Genomic DNA, 10299 nt, shown 5'->3' with positions numbered 1-10299 from the left:
TGACTTGCAAATTGCGAAACAATAGTGGAAGCTCATAAGATAGAATTGCCTTGACTCTCGCCTAAACGGGACAACGCTGAATTCCAATCTTGATCGAATAAAAGGTTGCTAGAATGTTTAACATTTTAGACGAGCTGACAACTCTATTCAATGAATGGTAGCTTTGACTCTCGCCTAAACGGGACACTGATATCAGTTTGTTGAAAACCTTGGAAATTATTTAGGATTATAAGTTTTAGTATTTTCACTTGTCATTCCTACTTGCTATATGTTTATAATTTCTGAATTGTGTATGAATTTATATTGAACCATGTTATTTTCTGTTATTAAGTTGTAGTTTAATTTCGAATCTTCATTGTTGGTCTAACTTGGCTTATTTATCTAATGAGATAAATCCCTAGTGGATTTTCACCATTAGACATACATAATAGTGTTAGATCTCGAAAGATAAATATTGTATATGCGACATCTAGCTGTTCATCAATAGATGACACCTTAGACTAGTATTTTTACAATATGAAACAAGAAGATTATATAAATAAGATTACTTTGACTTACGATAATCGAAGCATCGTTGGATTCTTATTTAATCAACGAAATTATCCTAATTCCTCTTAGCTTATTCATTTCGAATTAGCTTCAAAACATATCATTGGATGAATGGTCTATAAATCATTTCATGTCATTCTATATTTTCTCTTAAGAAATTAAATGACGCATATGATTATAATCCCGAAATTCTATTCCCAATTGATATAAATCCTCAATCTTAGAAATCTCCTACTTGTATGGGCAAATCTGACTTAGAGTTTAAATAGTAGTGGTGGTCCAAGATAGAATTACTCATTATATTTGGTATAAATTTAAGTCTTTGACTTTAATTTTAGATTCCAAATAGAAATTTTCTTATATTTCTAATTCCAGAATACAATACAATTACACTTTCTCAAGTGTTTAATATCCATCTTCTATTAATGGATTAAAACTGTATGGAATATGAGTTAGGTATTCTGTGACCAGGATCCACTTGTAGTATTCTAAAAACTCTTTGATGTAACTAAACCTATGTCATCAAAAGACACTACCACATTTTTTTTAATCTATGGCATTTGTATCTTGTTCATAGTGGATTTGACAAGATCAATCTCTGCAAAGAGTTAATATGCCTATATCCACTGAAAGTAGTTCATCTCATTCGCAGATGGATGTACATTCAGGGGTGGATATGAGTTTTTCGTTGTATTCTTCAAACGATAACTCTAGATTATACCTTTTAGCAAGAAATTTGAAATGTTTGAAAAATTTCATTAATTTCTAGCAATGGTTAAAACCATTAAGGTAAGTGGTTAAGGATCTTCCGAACTGGTAGGGGTGGAGAAATAGTTAGTAGATATGCAGTTCAAAGATCATTAATTTGATTTTTGAATTATATCCAAACTTACCTCCCCAGAAATTTCGAGTTGCATTTGATGATTAGTTACTAGTCGTTGCCTAATTCCTTCTATGGTAATACAATTTAAGAATGATGTAATGGTTGGGTACTTAATGTAAATCATTACTAGATTCATGGATGACCTAATCAAAATCTTAAGAAAAGCTAGAACTGTTAACCATGGTTTGTTAGCTATTCTAAGTGATTAGGGGTGGACCATCCCAAAGTCAATAGATAAGAAAGTATTTGTTCAAACAAATACTACTTTTTTAAGACAATGACTAAGTCTGAAAATAAAGTAGCCTATAAAGGAGATATTTAATTCTTGATTCCAAAAGTGTTCTATCATCTTATTTGACATATGATGATCCCACTGCCTCTGTTGTCTTGTCACAACCAAAGAGGTTAATACCATTTAGTTTTCTTAGACATAATTCATGGTACCTTGTCGTAGTGGGAGAGTTTTTAGGAACTTCACCTTCTTATGACTTGGGAGACACTAGTGATTAAAATCCATTGTGAGTTTAAACAAGTAATGCATTGTCAAGATAAGAAACTAAGAAGAAAGCCAAAAGAACTATGGTGTAATCCATTCACATGGAGTAACCTTAAGTTTTCTATTACAAGGACATAAAAGGAAATTTTCGTTTATAAGTGTATTCAATGGACTTAACAAAACTTCATGTTCCTAGTATTATAGGTTTGAGTTTATCTAAACCTATGGCTTATGGTATACCTGGTAATTACTTACTCTAATGCAAGCAACTTACTTTAGTAAGATGCTGAAGCATTTTCTTTCTAATGGCAATCTATAGAAGCTTCACAACTTCTTAGGCATAGATTTTATTTATCTAAGGAAAAGTCTCAACTATTCCAGAAAAGATAAAGCCATGAAAGAATTTCTTAAATCAACAGTGAGAGGTCTTAGATATGCTTTAGTATGCCTTAGACCAGACACCTACTGTTGAGTGGGAGTAATGAGTAGGTATCAGATTAATCCAGGAGAAGAACATTGGAAGACAATCAAGTAAATCCTAATATTAAGAAGAGGAACTATATGTTAGTCTATAAGGGTGTGTTTAAAACTCTTAGACTACACCATATCAGATTTCGAAATTTGCCATTGTGCTAGTAAATCTTTCTGATAAGATGGTGGTTACTCTGGGGGTGGAATAGTGATTTTGGAGAAGTGTAAAACCCTATCTGAAGTCTCTAGGTCTACCAGAGAGGGACTGAATGTTAAAGTTGTAGGAAAGGTACTTATTCAGTCTAAGGAAAGTTCTATACATCTTTGGCACCATTCCAAATTGCCTTAAACTACTAGTGTTAATTTCCTGATTAACCAAAAAGTAGTTGCCAAAGGTATAGAATCCAGTATCCCAAGAGAGTAGACATATAGAGAGGAATTTCACATTATCAATGATTTTGTGATTAAGGAAGAGTAATGGTGGAGAAAAGGTTGTGTTTAATTCAATCTTTCAGATCCTATTATGAGGAGTTTACTACTACTACACTTGATTTGTATATCGAGGTGTTGAGATTATTTGAAACGCACGTTTTGTTTTATATTAGTGCAAGTGGGAGTTTGTTGGGTTTTATGCCCTAAATAAAACTCATTTCAATATAATCAGATTTACTTATTAATATAGATCAGAAATAACATTTAATGTTGCATGGTTCACATGATTTATTTCATGATTATATGTACATAATGTATAAATTCATCTGAAACCCTTTTCACATACTTGATCCTGTATTTCATGGGTCAAGTGTTTTCATATAGAGGATCATTGATCGCATTAGGATAATAACAATGGATAACTAATGATGTGTCTATATGGTGGAACATATAGAGCATTCTATATAACTGAGAGTGCAATTCTAAGTTCTATGCGTGGATTCAACGAAGAATTAATAAGTTAGTGAATTTTAGTAATAAATTCTTGATCTACTTATTGAAAGCTCGGTTATATAGACCCATGGTCCCTGCACTAGTTGAGATAATATTTCTTGTAAGACTCATATAATTGGTTTTGATTAATCAATTATAATTCTCAAATTAGACTATGTCTATTTGTGAATTTTTCACTAAGTAAGGGCGAAATTGTAAAGAAAGAGTTTTAGGGGCATATTTGTTAATTATGATATTTTTTATGGTTCAATTAATAAATATGATAAATGAAAATATTATTTAATAATTATTTACAGTTATTAAATAGTTAGAATTGACATTTAAATGGTTGAATTAGAAAATTGGCGTTTTTGAGAAAATCAGATGCAGAAAAGATAAAACTGCAAAATTGCAAAAAGTGAGGCCCAAATCCACTATGTAGGGCCGGCCACTTTTTTAGGGTTTTTCCATCTGATATTTTCATTATTTTAATGCCAAATAATTCAAACCTAACCCTACTGGAATGCTATAAATAGATAGTGAAGGCTTCAGGAAAATTACACTTTTCTTCTGACACTTTTGATTCAGAAAAAACTGAGCCTCTCTCTCTCCCTATCTTTGGCCGAACCCACTCTACATCTCTCTTCCTCTTTGAGATTTCGAAATTCTTAGTGTAAGAGTAGTGCCCACACACAGCAAGTGATACATCAATCATAGTGAGGAAGATCGTGAAGAAAGACTTTCAGCAAGAAGGAGTTTCAGCATCAAAGATTCAGAGAAAGAGATCCAGGTTCAGATATTGATAATGCTCTCCTACAAAAAGGAATCAAGGGCTAGATATCTGAAAGGAAGGAGTCATATTATTCCGCTGCACCCAATGTAAGGTTTCCTAAACTTTATATGTGTTTATTTCATCGTTTTAGAAAGTTCATATTTAGGGTGTTAATCAACATACTTGTGAGTAGATCTAAGATCCTGGCAAAATAAATTCCAACATGGACTTGGAATCTTAACTGAAATTGGACCTTGTTGAGAATCATGGGGTTCCATCTCAAAACCAATTGGCAATGAGTGGAGTAGCCCCTGTTCTTATAGATGGCTCACTTCTCTACCATTTATTCTATGTGGGACAATGTCCACAATATTCTCCCTCAAGATGGTGGCTATTTTTTCGCTCACCAATCTTGAACCGTATCAGAGTGGACATGGTCACCATCTGTATAGGTGCGGATCGGATATGATCACTTGCCCGCAAGGGATATGGCTCTAATACCATGTTGAGAATCATGGGGTTCCATCTCAAAACCAATTGGCAATGAGTGGAGTAGCCCATGTTCTTATATATGGCTCACTTCTCTACCATTTATTCTCACTACTACAAAATTCACTATTCACGTTGGTCAACGCGACTATTCATCGCGTTGACCGACGTGAATAGTACCATATTAAAGATATTCGTCGTTTGTAAAATGACACAAATAATAAATGATTTGCGTCGGTTGTATATCCCTCACAAATTAGATAACTGACGAAAAAAGTATAATGATTAAAAAAAATACATAATTAGCGTCATTTTACAAGCCTCACAAATTCTTTGTGTGTCGTTTTTAAACCGACGATAAAGGATTTGCTTAAGTGAGAAAATGACGGAAACCCTCTTAGGTTCACTTACCCCCAAATTTCTTACAGACCAAAATCATTCCTTCATTCTGCGTGAACCCATTTTGGTCAGCCGCCTCAGCTCCGAAGGTCACGCAATTTTGCAGACAAAATTTTTCTCCTCAGCTCACGCAATTTTGCTCTACTGTGCCTCAGATTTTTCCTCCGTCGGCGCCGTAAGTCCCCTACGCTCACGCTGTTGTGGTCTCGATCTCCTTGACCTCCGTAAGTATCCCTCTTTCTCTCTTGTTTTCTTTGCATTATTCTCTCTCTCTCAGTCATGCCATAGCTCAAGTGCAATTTTTTTTATGAACCTAAAAAAAACCCAACACTGTGGAAGATTTTTACTAATAGAAATGTTTTAAAAATTAAAGCTTTTCAACTACCCAACTCACATGAAGGAATTCTTCAACTTAATAGCCCTAATTTTATGAGAATTAATTTGAGACAGAGATTGAAATTAAATCTGAAGATTTACCGATAATGGATTTGTTGGGAAAAGTCGATCCTTATGTTATTCTCACAATGAAAAAGTCTGGTACAAAAGTCAAAACTAGGATGAGATTTTTTCAGTGTTGGTTTGTATATATAAAAGCTCGTCTGTAAAAAATTGTATGTTTTTCTCATTTTCTTTTTTCTTTCTTTCATTAGGTTCTTAATGATAATTTGAATCTAATATGGAATCAAATATTTGACTTTGTGGTACAGAATGCATTGCATAAAATGTTGATTTTGGAAGTTTGGTACCATGAGTCTTTTGTAAAGGTATCGTTATTCTTCCCTTCGTGTTTCATTTATTCATATCAAGAAATTACTTCTTTATACCAAAAAAAACTTCTTCATTAAATAAAACCTCAAGAAATTACTTCTTTATATATTACAAAAATTTTAATTGGTTTTAAATTAACTTTAGAACATCAATTTTAGTTCACAATTTTCTGTAGGTTAAAGTACCTGGGGGCGAGGGAAGCCATCCATAATTGTTGACATTGACAAGGATGAAGGTCTAAGGTATGTACGTAGTACATATAATAGAAATAGTAAATTGTTCTTTTAAAAGTAAATTACATAAGCTACTGTTGTAATTTCTATTGCTTTTTCACAATGCAAATATTAGAATTAGTGTCATTTCAGTATCCATATTTCTTTTCTGCTTGCCCATTTGAAAGAAAGTTTTGTTCCACAACTAGAAGTTTCTTCTCTGATTGCTTCTAGGTACTAGGATTTCTTATGGTCCATTCGTTTAGTTTTTAATATTGGGATATGGGTGATCTTGATACTAAATGGTAAATACCAAAATTTGCAAACTTGTATTATTATTGATTTTCATGTCACCAAAAGCTTCTATAGTTCAAATTATATTTTAAGTCAGATTTCTCAATCCTTGCTTCATATTGCTTTTCTTTTGTATCCCTTCATAGTTCGATGCTGCAAAATTGAGAAAACTCAGACCGAATTTCAAGTAGAGCAGGGGCTCTGTTACAGCTGGCAATGCTTCTATCATAAGGTTCCCCCTCTTTCTCCCCCAACCAAAAAATAGAAAGTAATTTTGTTTTAAGTGTGGTAATGCAATTGGATATGTTGTTTCTTGTGTCTTCTGTGTTGAGGCTTGTACTGTCTAAATATTAATATACATTTCAGCAACTGGTTTAGTAACTGCGATTCTTGTAGTTTATACTACAACAAAACTGGTTTATATTCTAGGGTTGCAGATTTTAAGTAGCCTTAATATGGTTTGGTTCCTTTATCATGAATAGTGATGGTGTGGCTGCATTAGTCCTAGTGAGTGGAGAGAAAGCACTTCAACTTGGATTGTAAGTAATTGGAAAGATTAAGAGATTTGCTAATGTAGCTTAGGTACTCTTACAAATGTATTGGCTTCCTAGTTCTATTTTACTGTTGCTGAAACATAGCTCAAAGAAGATTATCTTTGCAGGCACTTGAATTCTTTACAATTGCTCCAGCCCTTGTGATTCCAAAATCCATTTTAAATGCTGGTTTAGATGCTTCTCAGATTGATTACTATGAAATAAGCATTTTTTTGTAAGATTTTAGTACTTATAATCTCTCTACTGTTCCTGATTTAGTAAGCTTTTTTTCTTAGTTTCATTCATTTATATTTTGTTCTTTTCCTCTCCAGGTTATAGCTCTAGCCAATCAAAAGCTGCTTGGTTGTAATCCTGTAAGTTAGTAGAAAACTAGATCATTTGTTTCAAGTTGGTTTAGCGTGCTATAAGTCTAAAATATATGCTATTTCAAATCTAATTATTCCTACATTTTCTACAATTGCTATAGTATGTTTTATTTGTCCACTTTCATTTGATTTTATTCATTTTGCTCAATGTCTTTATCTACATTTTTTTCCCTTCTAATTTTCACGTATTTCAAGAATGCCTTAATGTACATGGTGGGGCTGTATCATTGGGACACTCACTTGGATACAGTGGAGCTAGTATCTTGGTCACATTGTTAGAGGTAATTTATAAGATTCTCATCCCTAGCTCTGCGTACCTAGTTTGATGTTCTAATGTCATTATATAGTTCTCCGGTTTTGTTTAGGTGTTCTCTTATTGATCTAAAATCATTATCCATAATCATATGTATGGTTACATTCTCTAAAATATAATAGACATGCGAAGTGACATTCTTTTAAATATCTGTTGAGAGTTTAGTTGCGGTGGATTTAAAAGACATTGGTAAATTTGCTCTCTCTAGTGTATTTAACTTGTTGGAATTTCTAAAATGAATAATGTTGTTGCAGGTACTGAGACATTAAAATGTAAAGTACGGGGTTGGTGCCATATGAAATGGTGGTGGGGGAGCTTCTTCACTTGTTCTTGAGCTCATGTAAGACCTGTAATTGTTTTTGAGCTTATCTTTTCCTTTTAGAATTCATTGCTGTTAAACTGTTGGACAGGTGATGTTGGGTGTTGATCGTCTTGACATGATCAAAGGAATCCCACAGAAGATTTTGGCTTTCGAAAAGTTCCTAGAGGAGAATCCAAGCTGGCGTGATAAAGTAGTTCTACTTCAAATTGTTGTGCCAACAAGAGCAGATGTTCCAGAATGTATGTTCATTATCAAAATATGTTCCTACCCACTGTCTGTTATGCCTATTTTTTTTTAAGTCTATCTGTAGTTTGTTGTCTAATGTTATTTCAATCATATGACTATCATTAAATTTATATCATCTCAATCAATTTATAAATAATAGAGTTGTTTATTATTGTATAATACAGATCAAATACACACACAATGTTATTGGTATTGTGTGATTAGTTAATATAATCGATTGCTAATTTTATGTAAGTTTTAAAAATTAACTTTTTTTTTTTTTTGGTATTATGTATTTACTATTATAAAGAATAATTCTAAAATTTGATAATGTAGGTGCAAAAAATTGTATGAAAAATTTGCAATTTTTCTTTACTTATATTTGTGCTTCATTTTATAAGCGACGCAATACGTAAAAAAACAAAATATTTTTGTAATAGATATGACATTTTTAAACCGACGTAATAAGTTTTTTGTGACAGTTTTAAAATGTCATAAACAATTTAGCGTTATTTCTAAACCGACGCAGAAAATAAAATAGAAAAGAAAATATTTTGCGTCGGTTTGTAAATGTAGAAAATTGTTTTTTGAGTCGTTTCAAAAATGACGCTAATAAAAAACTATTTGCGACTACGGTATATACGTCGGTTTTTTAAACCGACGTAAATTCATTAAATGACACTTAAAAACCGACGAGAATCATACTTTTTGTAGTAGTGTCTATGTGGGACAATGTCCACAATAGACCTAGATCCAGAAACATAACTGGACCAGGACCTGGACTCCCAATCAAACCTAGACCCGAATTGGGAGCCGAACCTGGATCCCAACCCAAACCTAGACTCGGGACCCGAACCTGAACCTGAACTTAGACCCAAACATGGAACCAGAATAGGGACATAGAACCAGGGTCGAGACCTAGAACCGCACCCCAGTCTCGATCCCTAACCCAAACTCAGAAATGGGACCTGGCACCTGAACCAGAACAAGATCGAGACCAATGACAGTGATAGAGATCTTGACTCGGGATTCGGGTAACGGGGCCTGGAACAGACCAGTAGTCGGTGTCTAGATCAGGGACTCAAACTAGGACCAGAACCCAGACGAAGAACCAAACCTGAACCCAGACCTAGACCTCGGACCCAAAAATAGAACCTGAACAAGAATCTCCGAACCAAGACCCTAGAACAAGACTAGGACCGTGACCAGGACAAGGAACCGGACCCAGACCTAGAACCGAGCACAGACCTAGCCTCAGACCCAAACTTAGACTGGAACTCATGCCAGGAGACGGTCGTGTCGAACACCGGAACTGGGATCCGGACCTGGACCTAAATCTGGGACCCGATCCCAAACATAGACTTGGACCTAGATAGGGATCCAGATACGAACCTGGACTTGGACCAACACCCAGACTGGGATGGAAATTCTGGACATAGATCTGGACTGAGATCCTGACCAAGACCCAAACTTGGACCCGAACTTGGGACCCGAACATGGACCTGGACTCCAACCTAGACCGAGATTGGGGTTTAGACCTCGACACAAACTCCGATACAGACTCGGACCCGAACTCAAACACCCACACCTAGAATCAGACAAAAACCTAGACCCGGACCCGGACCCAAACTCGAACCCAAACCAGGATCACAACCAAGGACTTAGCCCATAACTGAATCCAAACTATGATCGGGATTGGAACTTGGGACTCGGACCCAACCTAGACCAACACCCAGGACGCGAACCCAAACCCAGAGCCTAATCTAGACCTAGACTGAAATCCAAACCCGAACCCTAACTCAGACCAGGACTCGAACTCCGACCTGAACTCAAACCAAAACTCGAACTCGGAATCGCAAATGGAACTAGAGCCGAACTAGGACTAGGACCAGGACAAGGACCTAAACCCAAACCCGAACCCAGATCAAAACTCAAGCAGAAACCTAAACCGAAACCGAGACTAAGACTCGAACCCGAACCTAGACCGAGACCCAAACCCACAAAATAACCGGGACCATGACCCAGAATCAAGATAGGGACCTGGGAAATAGAACTAGGATCGGGACCTAGTACCCAACCTAGACCCGAACTTGAACCTAGGACCCAGCTCGAGACTCGGCACCAAAAATGTAACCAGACTGGGACCCGAGATTGGGATCGGGATCTTGACCCAAGGCTTGGACAAAACTCGTAGTCGGTGTCTCGATTTGGGACCCAGCCTTTGACTCGAACCCTGACAAGGACCCGAACCGTCACCGGGACC

At 35.5% G+C, this 10299-nt stretch overlaps 1 long non-coding RNA gene across 8 annotated transcripts; it reads left to right on the top strand.

Annotated features, from left to right (window-relative positions):
• Nucleotides 1-4966: 4966 nt before the first annotated feature.
• On the top strand, nt 4967-8291 carry LOC133028946 (uncharacterized). Of its 8 annotated transcripts, none has more exons than XR_009688734.1 (10): nt 4967-5207; nt 5691-5747; nt 5927-5993; nt 6404-6489; nt 6740-6839; nt 6919-7025; nt 7123-7164; nt 7372-7457; nt 7744-7829; nt 7872-8291. It is a non-coding gene; the product is annotated as an uncharacterized LOC133028946 (long non-coding RNA). The 8 variants fall into 8 exon arrangements; XR_009688737.1 differs by having other exon boundaries at nt 4968-5207; nt 6740-6796; XR_009688733.1 differs by having other exon boundaries at nt 4969-5207; nt 6740-6796; nt 7900-8291.
• The last annotated feature ends 2008 nt before the right edge of the window (nt 8292-10299 follow it).

The sequence above is a fragment of the Cannabis sativa genome, chromosome 7 (assembly GCF_029168945.1).
Source record: "Cannabis sativa cultivar Pink pepper isolate KNU-18-1 chromosome 7, ASM2916894v1, whole genome shotgun sequence".
NCBI lineage: Eukaryota > Viridiplantae > Streptophyta > Magnoliopsida > Rosales > Cannabaceae > Cannabis > Cannabis sativa.
Note: the sequence above shows the minus strand (reverse complement) of the source record. Positions and strands in the feature narration are given on the sequence as shown.